The sequence below is a fragment of the Phyllobates terribilis genome, unplaced genomic scaffold, assembly GCF_046119375.1.
Source record: "Phyllobates terribilis strain yellow unplaced genomic scaffold, ASM4611937v1 Scaffold_8__6_contigs__length_399053987, whole genome shotgun sequence".
Taxonomy (NCBI): domain Eukaryota; kingdom Metazoa; phylum Chordata; class Amphibia; order Anura; family Dendrobatidae; genus Phyllobates; species Phyllobates terribilis.
This window is the reverse complement of record NW_027362768.1, coordinates 62,079,978-62,096,076: the sequence shown is the minus strand read 5'-3', so window position 1 is coordinate 62,096,076 and position 16,099 is coordinate 62,079,978. Positions and strand designations below refer to the sequence as shown.

At 43.8% G+C, this 16,099-nt stretch overlaps 1 protein-coding gene across 2 annotated transcripts in view; it reads left to right on the top strand.

Annotated features, from left to right (window-relative positions):
- Positions 1–14,260: 14,260 nt before the first annotated feature.
- The window catches only part of PLPP6 (phospholipid phosphatase 6), a 34,527-nt gene continuing 32,688 nt past the window's right edge, over positions 14,261–16,099 (top strand). Inside the window, exon 1 of one of the 2 annotated variants that reach the window (XM_073643000.1) lies at positions 14,261–14,409. The gene's annotated coding sequence lies outside the window, so the exon portion shown is untranslated. Of the gene's footprint in view, positions 14,494–16,099 lie in introns of both variants that reach the window. The other variant, XM_073643001.1, reaches the window with a different exon arrangement.

The window sequence follows — 16,099 nt, the reverse complement described above, 5'->3', positions numbered from 1 at the left end:
GGACCATCATTTGTTTTTCAACAGGACAATGACCCTAAACACACCTCCAGGTTGTGTAAGGGCTATTTGACCAAGAGGGAGAGTGATGGGGTGCTACGCCAGATAACCTGGCCTCCACAGTCACCAGACCTGAACCCAATCGAGATGGTTTGGGGTGAGCTGGACCGCAGAGTGAAGGCAAAAGGTCCAACAAGTGCTAAGCATCTCTGGGAACTCCTTCAAGATTGTTGGAAGACCATTTCCGGTGACTACCTCTTGAAGCTCATTAAGAGAATGCCAAGAGTGTGCAAAGCAGTCATCAAAGCAAAAGGTGGCTACTTTGAAGAACCTAGAATATAAGGCATATTTTCAGTTGTTTCACAGTTTTTTGTTAAGTATATAATTCCACATGTATTAATTCATATTTTTGATGCCTTCAGTGTGAATGTACAATTTTCATAGTCATGAAAATACAGAAAAATCTTTAAATGAGAAGGTGTGTCCAAACTTTTGGTCTGTACTGTATGTAAATATAAACGCTAGATCTCCTAGTCCCTCGAAGTCGTCATCATCATCTGATTAGGAGGGTAGATCCTGCTTTTTCATAGAGAGCATGGATAACCTAGTCAAATCGGTAAGGAATACAATGGGAATGGTAGAAACAAAAGAGTCAAGGACAACACAGGATATTATGTTTGCAGGACTCTCTGAGAAAAGGAGACGGTCCTTTCCAACTATTACAGCTATTAAGGATCTGGTCCGAAGGGAATGGGACAGACAGGAGAGACGGGGTTCCCTTCCTTCATCCTCCAAAAGGAAATACCCCTTCAATGATGAGGATTTGGTGACCTGGTCCAAAGTTCCAAAGGTAGACGCGGCTGTCGCCTCTTCGTCCAAACGTTCTACCTTGCCCGTGGAAGACTTTGGGCTACTGTTGGATCCATTAGATCGTAAAGTAGAGAAGCTGCTCAAACGCTCATGGGAAGCCTCTATGGGAGCCTTTAAGCCAGCCATATCTGCCACATGTACAGCAAGATCTATGTTGGTCTGGGTAGATCAGCTGGAAGACCAGATAAAGAAAGAGGTTTAAAAGGAGCCCTGTTTGGAGGATCCTCCTTAAAGAACGGCAAAAAATTCCGCTAGACCTGATATCCCGGTGGGTGGCAGGTTGAAGTTCTTTGACCAACAATGGGGGAAAATTACCTCTAATGCTTGGACTCTTAGTCTAGTTTCATCAGGATTAAAGCTGGAATTTCGCCAGATCCCTCAGGACTCCTTTATAGTAACTTCTCCATCCTCTCCCAGACAACAGCAGGCTCTAGAATTAGGCCTGTTATCCAAAAATGTCCTGATAGAAGATCCAGCGGACCAGGAAGGAAGGGGGTTCTACTCCCCTTTGTTCCTGGTCTCTAATCCAGATGGTTCCTATAGAACTATCATAAAGTTGAAGAGATTAAACTCCTTTCTACATTTCCATACCTGGAAGTCTATAAGATCTACAATTAGGCTTTTATTTCCTAGATGTTTCATGGCTGGCCTAGACCTAAAGGATGCTTATTACCATCTAGCTATACATACAGAATACCAAATAATCCAAAGTGTGAAAATATAGGGGTACAAATAAGAGAAAGATATAGACCCCATAATAGGACTAAATATGATAAGGACTACCGAAGTACATAATGTAGAAAACAAAGAAAAATAAAAAAAACTTCGAAAGACGTCCAATAATAGAAAAATAGTAAACTTTATTATCAAAAAGGAAACAAATGGATCACAATAAGAATATTAAAAACACAAGAGGAGGGAAAAAGGATGTGCGAGCAAAGACAATCGGATGGCATAGGCAAAGAACAACCTCATAGGTGGCACTTATACAAAAAGTGCAGATAATGAATATATATATCCAGTAATTAATAATAAATAAAGAATAAACAAGGTGGGGCAATTGAAATCTAATCACAGGTATCTAGATACAGTAATAGTCAACATGTCAAAAATACACCAATATTAGAACCTTTGAAATATAAAGTTAAAATAGTTTATCAAGAGAACCTTAGTGATATCTTGATATAATATGGATGGAACATGTGACAAGAAAAATTGCCCCAACCAAAATTGCCACAAGCAGAGGTAAGTATTACTCAAAGTCTATGCAAAAAATGCCAGTGTTAGTGCTGGAGGGATGTCATTATTAGGTACAGGTGCTAGTCATTGTGTCTAGCAGGATAGCTACAGACATTAGAGTCCAAATATACAACTTTATACCCAGAAGGGGAAAAAGGGAGAGGAATAATAAATAATTGTATGTCAGGATTAGACTTAGATGTGAATGGAGCTATCATAGAAGAAAATGGCCAAATCCATAATCCAGCAACAAATCCAAAGTGTGTATCACATACTCACAATGTGAGACTGAAGCCGATGTCTCGTGCTCACACACCGCCCTCTACCCGACGCGCGTTTCGGCTGGGGATGCCTTCGTCAGGGGGTGGTGAGCAACGAGAGTGCAGGGAATTAAAAGGCGGCGATAGCCAATCACAAGTGGGGGAGTGTGTGTGAACAGCCAATCACAGCGGGAGGGCGTGGTATGACGCGTGCACAGCGCCGCCCCACTGCTGCAACCACGGCAACCGCGTCATGAAGCTGCCGGCATCACGGTCACGTGAGGGAACACGTGACCGCATGCCGGAAAGCCTCATAAAGATACGGCCAGCGAGGAAGCGACAGCGGGCAGCGCTAAACACGCGTACCGCCGAATCACGCAGGATGTGGACAACAACCAACAGTGAATCCAAAAAGGGAAGAGAATAGAAGCAAAGATCACAAATAAATTGGAAGCCCGAATTATAAGGTCCTAACGCATATGTCCTTGATAAGCTAAGGGGATAATACCTAAAAAGGGGAGATAAACCCCTAAAGAATTATTGTAAGAATAGTATTTGTAAAAGAAGTATTATTGAACATGAAATATACCACATCACATATATAAACGCTGGACCAAAAAAACATGGCGTAGTGAGTTTGGACTGCAATAATAGCAGTCATCAAAAAGTAACATTAAGAATATATATAGCTATATGTAGGGTACAATTAATCTTCAATCAAAAAACATAATATCAATATACAAACAAACAAAAAATGCCATCATGAATATAAATAAACAAAAGGACATTACAGATGTAGAGAAATGTAACAGGACAATCAATTTGTATAAGGGTACATGCATCCCTATTAATAAACAGTAATAGATAAATATCATAATGCTGTCAATGCTTCAGGTGGAATATTTCTCCATACGTTGTCCAAAAGGGAGGTAAGCAGATTACTTCACACAAGGGACTAAGATAACAGAAAGAAAAACAAATGAATAAAAATCAAAACACCACATAAAAAAATCCTAAAATTATAAATATATATGAGGGGGCGATCAGAGAAATGGCACAAAGCTGATATTTTCATTAAGGCCTGATGGATGTAAGGTCTTCAGTGTCCAAATCCATCGGCTCTCTTTTTGGGCTAACCTTTGGCTGATGTAGCCACCCCTTATATTATTAATAACCATATCAATGCCCCGGACTTTGAATTGAGATACGTCGCAATTGTGGTGCAGCTTGAAATGTTTCGGAAGTGTTTTTAATGTAGAAATATCCATTTCTGTAGCCGCAGCTTGAATACCCAGTATGTGCTCTCGTACTCTGATCTTAAGTTGTTAGCCCAATATACATTTTTGGGCACCGACAGGTGGCATAATATATTACCGCTTTAGAAGTGCAGGTAATATGTTTCCGAATAGAGTAGATGATTGATCCATCCGAGTTGGGAAAAGAATCAGACCGTTCTATATTACTACATGCCACACATCTGCCACATGGGGAGCAACCATTACTAGATCTTAGCTTTTATTTCCTAGATGTTTCAAGGCTGGCCTAGACCTAAAGGATGCTTATTACCATCATACATACAGAATACCAGCAGTATTTTAGAGTGGCGGTCATCATGGACAGACATCTCTGCCATTTTCAATTCGCAGCAATGCCGTTTGCCCTCTCCATGGCTCCCTGTGTCTTCACCAAGATGATATCAGAGGTGATGGGCTATTTACGTCATCAGGACACACTCATTGTGCCGTACCTGGATGACTTTCTGGTGGTAGGACGTTCTGCCGCACAATGCAGAGATCGCCTGGCTAACACAATTTAATCCTTGCAGGCTCTGGGCTGGATAATCAACCTGGAAAATTCCAGACTGGTCCCATGGTCTCTTCAGTCATTTCTGGGTGTACATCTAAATTCCCTGCGGGGGTCTCACGCCAGAATTCTGTCCAATAACGCCACGTCCGTCACATACATCAATCGACAAGACGGAACTCGATCAATGACTCTGATATCTACTATGGCAGAATCCCATCTTCTCTCTCTCTCAGCCCTTCACATCAGAGGCGTGGACAATACCACAGCAGACTTCCTAAGTCGCCATACTCTTCACGAAGGAGAGTGGGTCCTCTGTCACCTGATTTTCAGGAAAATAGTGAAGTTGTGGGGTCTTCCCGAGATAGACCTGTTTGCTACCAGGGGCAACAAACAGGTCAAGAGGTTTGCCTCCCTGAACATGGCAGACCATCCGGAGATGGTCAACTCTCTCCAGACTCCTTGGGACTTTCATCTTGCTTATGCGTTTCCACCGATGAACCTGCTTCCAGTAGTTACCAGGAAGATCAGGGAGGAAGGAGCGAGGGTAATCCTCATGGCTCCCTTTTGGCCCAGAAGACCTTGGTTTTCATGGCTCAGAACCATGTCAGTGTCAGACCCTTGGATCCTACCATCAGGTCCGGGCCTGCTATTTCAGGGTCCATTCCGTCATCCTTGGGTGAGGGGTCTCCACTTGACGGCATGGAACTTGAGAGGCAGTTATTAAAATTAAGAGGGTTTTCAGACAACCTGATCAACACCCTACTCCAAAGTAGGAAAGACTCCACAACCAGATTATACAGTAGAGTGTGGAGGAAATTCCTAGAATCTCAAACTGCTCCTTTCTCCAATGAGGTGCCAATACTAGCAATCCTGGAGTTTCTTCAGAATGGTCGAGAGCTGGGTCTTTCAGTTAGCACCCTGAAGGTTCACACATCAGCTCTAGGGGCATTATATAGCTATAATATCGCAGGTGATAGATGGGTCACTCGTTTCATCGCAGCATGTGAGAATAGCACCCCTGTCCACATAGCTCGTTTACTTCCCTGGGACTTAAATCTTGTCCTTGAGGCCCTCATAGGTCCACCATTTGAGCCTTTAGAGTCAGCCTCTCTAAAATGTCTATCTTTAAAAACAGCTCTGCTAGTGGCGCTAACTTCAGCCAGAAGAGTTAGTGATATTCAGGCTTTGTCTATTCATCCTCCTTTTCTGTTGGTATTTTCAGATAGGATAGTCCTGAAACCTGATCCATCCTACCTTCCTAAAGTTGCTACCAGGTTTCATAGAAGTCAGGAAATCTTTCTTCCATCCTTTTTTTCCGACCCTTCTACTCCTGAAGAACACAAGTTTCACACTTTAGACGTTAGGAGGTCAGTGCTACATTACATAGACAGAACCTAGTTCTTGAGGCAGAGTAGGGCTCTGTTCGTGTCCTTTCAGGGCCACAGGAAGGGGTCTGCAGTTACAAAGGGCATCTTATCTCGATGGATCAGGGATGCCATATGTCTGGCCTGCTCGGCGAAAGTTCCCCAGAGGGTGTGAGGGCCCATCCAGCACGGGCCATAGCTTCCTCCTGGGCTGAGAAGGCAGACATCTCAAACGACTGGATATGTAAGGCAGCTATATGGTCTTCACCAATCACTTTTTACAACCACTATAGACTTGACATGTCCTATGACTCTGACTGGGTTTTCGGGAGATCTCTCCTCAAAACGGTGGTCCCTCCCAAGTGATTGTAGGAAAAGAAAATCCCGGCACTCACGTGTTGATAATCAGCTGATTTATTCCACAGCTCAGCTGTGCTAAAAAGTTTACATACCCCGGCAGAATTTTTGATTTCTTGACCTTGTTTCAGAGAATATGAATGATGAAAAAACTTTTTCTCCACTCATGGTTATTGGTTAGGTGAAGCTATTTATTGTCAAACTAATGTGTTTTCTCTTTTTAAATCTTAATGACAACTAAAAACATCCAAATGACCCTGATCAACAGTTCACATACCCTGGTGATTTTGGCCTGATAACATGCACAGAATTTGACACAAATGGGTTTGAATGGCTATTAAAGGTAACATTCTCACCTGTGACCTGTTAGCTTGTAATCAGTGTGCGTGCATAAAAGCTGAGTGAGTTTCTGGGATCCAGACAGACTCTTGCATCTTTCATCCAGCCACTGACGTTTCTGGATTGTGAGTCATGGGGAAAGCAAAAGAATTGTCAACGGGAAAAGGTAGTTGAATTGTATAACACCAGAAAGGGATACAAAAAGATATCCAATGAATTGATAATGCCAGTCAGCAGCGTTCAAACTGTTATTAACAAATGGAAAATCAGGGGCTCTGTAAGAACCAAACCATGGTCAGGAAGACCCACAAAAATGTCAGGCACAACTGACAGGAAAATTGTTCGGGATGCAAAGAAAAACCCACACATAACATCAACTGAAATTCAGGACTATCTGAAAACTAGCGGTTTGGCTGTTTCAAAATGCAAAATAAGGAGGCACTTGAAGTAAAGTGGGCTGCATGGTCAAGTCGCGAGAAGAAAGCCATTACTGCGCAAATGCCACGAAGTATCTCGCCTACAATACGCCAAACAGCACAGAGACAAGCCTCAAAACTTCTGGAACAAGGTAATTTGGAGTGATGAGACCAAAATGTAACTTTTTGGCCACAACCATAAACGTTACATTTGGAGAGAGGTCAACAAGGCCTATGATGAAAGAACACCATTCCTACTGTAAAGCACGGAGGAGGATCGCTGATGTTTTGGGGATGTGTGAGCTACAAAGGCACAGGAAACTTGGTAAAAGTTGAAAGTAAGATGAATGCATCAAGTTATCAGCAAATACTGGAGGCAAATTTGCACTCATCAGCCCGGAATCTGCGCATGGGACATACTTGGACGTTCCAACATGACAACGATCCAAAACACAAGGCCAAGTCGACCTGTCATTGGCTACAGCAGAACAACGTGAATGTTCTGGAGTGGCCATTTCAGTCTCCTGACCTCAATATCATTGAGCCACTCTGGGGAGATCTCAAGCGTGCAGTTAATGCTAGACAGCCCAGGAATTTACAGGAACTGGAAGATTTTAGCCAAGAAGAATGGGCAGCTTTACCGTCTGAGAAAATAAAGAACCTCATCCACAACTACCACAAAAGACTTCAAGCTGTCATTGATGTTAGAGGGGGCACAATACATGGTATTAAGAACTGAGGTATGAACTTTTCATCAGGGTCATTTGGATATTTTTGGTTGTCATTAAGATTTAAAAAGAGAAAACACAGTACTTTGACAATAAATGGCTTCATCCAACCAATAACCATGAGTGGAGAAAAAGTTTTTTAGTTATCATTCATATTCTCTGAAACAAGGCCAAGAAAGCAAAAATTCTGCTGGGGCATGTAAACTTTTGAGCACAACTGTAGCTGACAACTTGCTGCATCGACCATGGCTGTGTAACCCATTAAATACTGCTGGCAGTAGTGACTACAGCATGTAGATGGTTAAAAAAGTGTGGGTGCTCCCTCTTTAACACCATAGGCACCCTGAGATCTTGTTCATGTGGTCCTGATGTTTGCCATGGAATTCATACCCAAATAGTGGCCTTAAAGTGTTCCAGCTATCATGACCTGTTCAGAAGTTAGAAACATTTAGGAAATAAAAATACATTTTATCATTCCAGTCATGTCACTTTACATTACCGTATTTTTCGGGCTATAAGACGCACTTTTTTCCTCCAAAATTTTGGAGGAAAATGGGGGGTGCGTCTTATAGTCCGAATGTTGGAGGAGGAGGGCGTGTATATATATATATATGATGTGTGGGGTGTGGGGGGAGCGGTAGCGGCGGAGGAGCGGGGCATGGGAAGCACTGAATATTCATGCTCCTTAATAGCGGCACACAGTGCACGGCTCCTGCTGCTGCTGGAATCGCCTGTGACCGATGTTAAAGGGCATGAATATTCAACCTCTCTCCACGCCCATGGGCGTGTGGACGGGTGAATATTCATGCCCTTAAGAGCGGGCACACAGGATCACCCGGCAGCAGCAGGAGCCGCGCTGTGGCTACGCTGTGTGCCGGCTATTAAGGAGCATGAAGTCACCGCTCCCCGTGCACACAGTCCCAGTGTGGGGAACAGTGACTTCCGGCAGCTGATCTCTCCTTGTAAGCCGCGCATGGTAGTGAGGGCAGACAGGAAGCAGCGCTGGAGGAGAGAAGAAAGGTGAGTAGGAGTGTTTATTTTTTTTATGTGCAGCATGATGGGCATTAGGGGGACCATGCATACCAGGATAAGGATGAGGGGGCCATACATACCAGGGTAAGGATGAGGGGGCCATACATACCAGGATAAGGATGAGGGGGCCGTACATAACAGGATAAGGATGAGGTGGCCACATATACCAGGATAAAGATGAGGGGGCCATACATACCAGGATAAGGATGAGGGGGGCATACATACCAGGATAAGGATGAGGGGGCCATACATACCAGGATAAGGCTGAGGGTCCATACATACCAGGATAAGGATTAGGGGTGCCATGCATACCAGGATAGGGATGAGGGGTGCCATGCATACCAGGATAGGAATGAGGGGTGGCATGCATACCAGGACAGAGATGAGGGGTGCCATGCATACCAGGACAGGGATGAGGGGTGCCATGCATACCAGGACAGGGATAAGGGGTGCCATGCATACCAGGACAGGGATGAGGGGTGCCATGCATACCCGAACAGGGATTGCTGTGCCATGCATACCAGGATAGGGATTAAGGGTGCCATGCATACCAGGATAGGGATGGGGGGTGCCATGCATACCAGGACAGGGATGAGGGGTGCCATGCATACCAGGATAGGGATGAAGGGTGCCATGCATACCAGGATGAGGATGAGGGGTGCCACGCATACCAGGATGGAGGGATGCCAGGCATACCAGGATGGGGATGGGGGCCACATATAAATGGAAGTGGGGGCATATATACCAGGATGGGGGATATTGTCAGAATTAGGGGACAGTACCCCTATACCAGTGTCAGCAGAAGACCCCCCTCCCCCTTAAAAGTGCATCGTGAACACATTTTTTGTTTACTTTTTTTTTTCTTAATTTTTTTTTCTATTTTCCTCCTCTAAAACCTAGGTGCGTCTTATGGTCCGGTGCGTCTTATAGTCCGAAAAATACGGTAATTCCTGAAAAGAACCTGAAGGGTTAATAAACTACCTGAAAGCAATTTTAAATACGTTAAGTGGCGCTGTTTTTAAAATGGTATCACTTCTGGGGATTTCCAATATATAGGACCCCAAAAGTCATTTCAAAACAGAATAGGTCCATAAACAATAAGTTTTGTAAATTTCCTTGAAAAAAATGAGAAATTACCGATACATTTTTAAACCTTCTAAAATGTTAACAAAATAAAATAACATTTTACAAATTGTGCTGATGTAAAGCAGACATGAGGGAAATGTTATTTATTAATATTTTGTGTGATGTGACTATCTGGATTAAAAGTGAAAATCATTCAAAGTTTGAAAATTGTTATTTTTTTAATATTTTTGTCCCATTTCTAATATTTTTATAGACACAAAACATATTGATCTAAATTTACCATTATCATAGAGTATAATGTGCCACGAAAAAAGTCTCAAAATCAATGGGATACATTGAAGCGTTCCAGAGTTAAGACATAAAGTGACACGTCAGATTTAAAAAATTTGGCCTGGTCATTAACCCCTTTAAAGCCCAAGACGTATTAATACGTATCTGCGCCCTGGGCTTTAAGAGCCTGCTACGTATTAGTATGTCTTTGTGATTGCACCCGCACACAAGCTGTGCAGGCGCGATCGCCGCCAGGTGTCAGCTGATTGCCACAGCTGACACCTGGTGCTATGTGCTGGGAGCGGTCCCGCACCGCTCCCGGCACATTAACCCCCACAATGCTGCGATTGAAGTCGATCGCAGCATTGCGGTGGCAAGAGGAGGTAAGCGCCGGTACTCACCTCTCCTGCCGGCCTCCAGCGCTGTCTGCCGCGGCTTCCCGGATGTTGCCATGATGACCCAATGTCGTCATAACAACATCAGGGTCACCAGACAGCAGGAAGATATTTTGGTCATGCGCATTGCATGACCCAAATATCTTCTGCATCTGTAGCGCTGACAGCCTGTATAGCACAGGGATGGTGCTCCATCCCTGTGCTATACAGGCGATCAGAATAAAAAAAGTGAAAGTCCCATAGTGGGACAAAGAATAAAAGTAAAATAAGTGTCAGAAAGTGAAAAAAAAAAAAAAAAATTGTAAAAATATAAAAATAAATAAATAAAATAATAATCCACCAAAAATAAAAATATAATGTACCCATCAATAAATATTATTATGAAAAAAAAACAACAATAAAAGTACACATATTTGGTACCGCTGCGTCCGGAACGACATGACCTATAAAACTGTCCCACTAGTTAACCCCTTTAGTGAACATGGTAAAAAAAAAAAAAAACTAAGCAAAAAACAATGCTTTATCATCATACCGCCAAACAAAAAATGGAATAACACGCGATCAAAAAGACAAATATAAATAAAAATGGTACCGCTGAAAATGTAATCTAGTCTCGCAAAAAACAAGCTGCCATACAGCTCCATCAGCCGAAAAATAAAAAAGTTATAGCTCTCAGAATAAAGCGATGCAAAAAAATATTTTTTTCTATAAAATAGCTTTTATTGTGGAAAAGCGCCAAAACATAGAAAAACTATATAAATGTGGTACCGCTGTAAACGTACTGACCCGAAGAATAAAGCTGCCTAATCAATTTTACCACACGCGGAACAACATAAAAATTAAAAAAAAAAAACAATTCTTGAATTGTTGTTTTTTGTTTATTCTGCCTCCCAAAAGCTGGAATAGAAAGCGATCAAAAAATGTCACGTGCCTGAAAATGGCACCAATAAAAACGTCAACTCATCCCGCAAAAAACAAGCTGTCACATGACTCTGTCGGCCAAAATATGGAAAAATTATATCTCTCAAAATATGGCGATGCAAAAACTAGATTTTACAAAAAATGCGTCTTTTAGTGTGTGACAGCTGTCAATCATAAAAACCCCAATGATTCTGGTATCACTGTAATCGCACCGACCCGAAGAATAAAGTCGTCTAATCACTTATACCGCACGAGGAACGGCGTAAAAAAATAATCTCTCGGGTTAGGGTTGTGTTAGGGTTGGGAATAGGGTTGGGCTAGGGTTAGGGTTGGGCTAGGGTTAGGATTGGGCTAGGGTTGGGATTTTTTTCAAAAGTAAAAAAAAAAAAAAAAAGATGACGATATGGCGACTAGTGTTGAGCGCAAGTGCTCGCTACTTAAGTTTGCATCGGGTGCTTGGGTATGCACTGAGTATCGCGGGTGCTCGAGTGACATACTTGAGTCTCCGCCCCATATGCTTCGCGGCCAAAAAAAACCTTGCGGGGATTGCCTGCCACGCACGAGCGATCCCCGCATGTTTTTTTTTGGTGTTTAATAACCGTGAAACATGCAAGCGGGGACTCGAGCATGGCACTCGAGCACCCACGATACTTGATGCATACAAGAGTACCCGATGCAAACTCATGTAGTGAGCACTTGCGCTCAAGACTAATGACAACTTATTCAATATGATGACCTAATGTTATCAAATTCTGTGTCGTACCTCTAGGTTCAAAATGTTCACTATACACCTTAATAAAATCCTTGAGGGGTATAGTTTCCAAAATGGGGTCACTTGTGGGGGGTTTCCACTATTTAGGCACATCAGGGGCTCTCCAAACGCGACATGGCGTCTGCTCTCAATTCCAGCCAATTTTGCGTTCAAAAAGTCACACAGTGCTCCTTCCCTTCTGAACTCTGCCGTGCGCCCAAACACTGTACTTTCCCCACATATGGGGTATTAGTGTACTCAGGAGAAATTGCACAAAAGTTTTTGGGGTCCATTTTCTCCTCTTACCCTGAAAATAAAAAAATTGGGGCTAAAACATAATTTTTGTGGAAAAAGTTTGATTTTTTTATTTTCACGGCTCCATGTTATAAACTTCTGTAATACACTTGGGGGTTCAGGGTGCTCACCACACATCTAGATAAGTTCCCTGAGGGGTATAGTTTCCAAAGTGGTGTCACTTGTGGCGGGTTTCCACTGTTTAGGCACATCAGGGGCTCCCCAAATGCAACATGGCGTCCGCTAATTATTCAAGAAAATTTTACAATCAAAAAGTCAAATGGCGCTCCTTCTCTTCCAAACCCTGCCGTGCGCCCAGACAGTGGTTTTTCCCCACATATGGAGTATCTGCGTGCTCAGGGGAAATTGCAAAACAAATTTTGGGGTCCATTTTTTCCTGTTACCCCTGCGAAAATAAAAAAAAAGTGGGTCTAAAGTAAAATTTTTGTGAAAAAAGTTAAATGTTCATTTTTTTCTTCCACATTCCAAAAATTCCTGTGAAGCACCTGAAGGGTTAATAAAGTTCTTGAATGTGGTTTTGAGCACCTTGAGGGGTGCAGTTTTTAGAATGGTGTCACTTTTGGGTATTTTCTGACATAAAGACCCCTCAAAGTGACTTCAAATGTGATGTGGTCCCTAAAAAAATTATTTTGTAAATTTTATTGGAAAAATGAGAAATCGATGGTCAACTTTTAACCCTCATAGCTCCCTAATAATAAAAAAAATTGGTTCCAAAATTGTGCTGATGTAAAGTAGACATGTGGGAAATGTTATTTATTAACTATTTTGTGTGACATATCTCTCGGATTTAAGGGCATAAAAATTAAATGTTGAAAATTGCAAAATTTTCCCCAAATTTCCATTTTTTTTCACAAATAAACGCAAGTGATATCGAATAAATTTTACCACTATCATGAAGTACAATATGTCATTAAAAAAAACAATCTCAGAATCAGGGGGATCCGTTGAAGCGTTCCAGAGTAATTACCTCATAAAGACAGTGGTCAGAATTGAAAAAATTGGCCTGGTCATTTAGGCTATGTGCCCACGTTGCGGACCTGAAGCATATTTTTTACGCTTCTCCCTGGCGGGAAAATCGCATGCGGATATTACATGCGGTTTTCCCGCCAGGTAGAAGCGTTTGTGAGGCGTCTTTGCATGCATTTCCGCATGCGGGTTATCAAGCACTTCTCCAAGCATCACTTGGAAAAGTGCTTGACAACTTGTTCAGAATGGTAAAAAATAAAAAAATAAACTTTATACTCACCTTCTGATGCATTCTCTGCCCCGTCCGGAGGCTTGAGTGGCTCACGCTGTTGTGTGCAGGACCTGCGGTGACGTCATTGAGTCATGTGGTGGGTCACATGACTCAATGACGTGGCAGGTCCTTCAGACAACAGCGCGACGGAGGGAAAACATCAGAAGATAAGTATAAACTTTATTTTATTCTTTTTTTTACAGGTTCTTTGGTACCCAGGTCTGGATGAGAGTCTCCTCTCCTCCAGACTTGGGTACCATCCGCACATTGATTCCGCAAAATTAATGAACGTGCTGCGGATTTTTGACCGCAGCATATACGCTGCGGAAAAATCCGCAGCATGGGCATTGACATTGCGGAATGCCATTGGGGACCATGGGGTGCGGATATACATGCGTTTTTCAAGCGTTTACGCTGCAGAAATTCCGCAGCATATACGCTTGAAAAACGCTACGTGGGCACGCAGCCATAAGGTGCAAACCACCCTCGGGGGTAAAGGGGTTAATTATGCTTAGCAGAGGTGATGTCAGGGCGACACAAGAGACACTACAGAGAGTGTTCACCCCTCGCCATTGGCTGCGAGTAAGGTCCTGTACACACAGCACTGTGGTCCCTGTCCCCTGACTGAGCCCTCAGGAGGCTGCACTCGGAGCGGAGGACACAGCACGTACAGCTCCTTCCATCATGAGACCGTGATACACCGCTATAGTCAGCCGATTAACAGCCTGTGCAGACACTAGCGGCACGTTCTTAGCTGACAATTGCAGCAAGGTCAGCTAAAACCACCCAGTCTGACCTTACGCCTCTGGGTGACGTCATGCCGCTCTATGAGAAGCTGTACGGCACCTTACTCTTTGGCCACGTATTAGAGTGCTGAGCGTCACTGGCCGGAAATGACTACACGCACTGGAGACCTGGACGCAGGTGACGTCAGACGTGTTTACCCGACGTGCATGCAGATGAGTTGGTTGCCGGAAGCCGTGTCTGGACTGCGGCACAGGCACACGTGCTGGTGCGTCCCCAGAGGTCAGTGTCGCCCTGTCTGCGGCAGCTTGTTCTCCGGTGCTCTGTGTGTAGGAGCGGTGCCGCCATTGTCTTCTTATCTGTGAGGTACGAGCTGTATGTGATGCTCTGCCCGTGCTCCTTGTTATTGTGCGGTCCTTCGCCTGAGTGCTGCACGGTGTAGCTCTGTGTAACTCTGCACTAAGTCTGGGGCGGGTCTCCTACTGGCCATGAATCACTTTCCCATAGGTTGGATGATAAATGATTGCTGGGAGGTCACCACAGAGACCCCTCACTGGCCCTGAGATTCTCAGTCCCCTGTGATGGCCACAGTTACACAGCACATGAAAGAGGTGTCCAGGCATATAGTGTGGGTGAGCTGTCCTCTATATAAGACGTGGAGGGATGTCCGGGCATATAGTATGGGTCAGCTGTCCTCCATATAAGTCGTGAAGGGATGTCTGGCATATAGTATGGGTGAGCTATCTTCCATATAAGACGTAGAGGGATGTCCAGGCATATAGTATGGGTGAGCTGTCTTCCATATAAGACGTGGAGGGATGTATGGACATATAGTATGGATGAGCTATCCACTATATAAGACGTGGAGGGATGTCTGGACATATAGTGTGGGTGAGCTGTCCTCTATATAAGACGTGGAGGGATGTCTGGACATATAGTATGGGTGAGCTGTCCTCTATATAAGATGTGGAGGGATGTCTGGGCATATAGTGTGGGTGAGCTGTCCTCTATATAAGACGTGGAGGGATGTCTGGACATATAGTATGGGTGAGCTGTCCTCTATGTGGAGGGATGTCTGGGCATATAGTGTGGGTGAGCTGTCCTCTATATAAGACGTGGAGGGATGTCGGGACATATAGTGTGGGTGAGCTGTCCTCTATATAAGATGTGGAGGAATGTCTGGGCATATAGTGTGGGTGAGCTGTCCTCTATATAAGACGTGGAGGGATGTCTGGCATATAGTATGGGTCAGCTGTCCTCCATATAAGATGTGGAGGTATGTCCGGGCATATAGTATGGGTCAGCTGTCCTCCATATAAGTCGTGGAGGGATGTCTGGCATATAGTATGGGTCAGCTGTCCTCCATATAAGACGTGGAGGGATGTCCAGGCATATAGTGTGAGTGAGCTGTCTTCCATATAAGATGTGGAGGGATGTCTGGCATATAGTGTGGGTGAGCTGTCCTCCATAGAAGACGGGGAGGGATGTCTGGCATGTAGTATGGGTGAGCTGTCCTCCATAGAAGATGTGGAGATATGTCTGGTCATATAGTATGGGTGAGCTGTCCTCCGTAGAAGACGTGGAGGGATGTACGGACATAAACTGTGGGTGAGCTGTCCTCCATATCAGACGTGAAGGGATGTCCCGGGCGTACAGTGTGGGTGATCTGTCCTCCATATAAGACGTGGAGGGATGTCCGGGCATATAGTGTGGGTGAGCTGTCTTCCATGAGTCATTCAATGTCAAGTGGACCAGTGGTCCCCACTCGACCTCCGATTTTGCTGAAAATTTATATGGATGTACATGTATGTTTGAAAAGAGGTTCTGTAAATTTTTAGGGCCAGATCTCAAATACATTGGGCACTGTTGACCTTTCACTGGAGGTTTCACCAAGCCTGCGGCTTCAGCTAAGAGGATTTTGCAAATTTTGGCACATAGCCATTAGAGTTCTATACTGGCTATGATGCTGAAA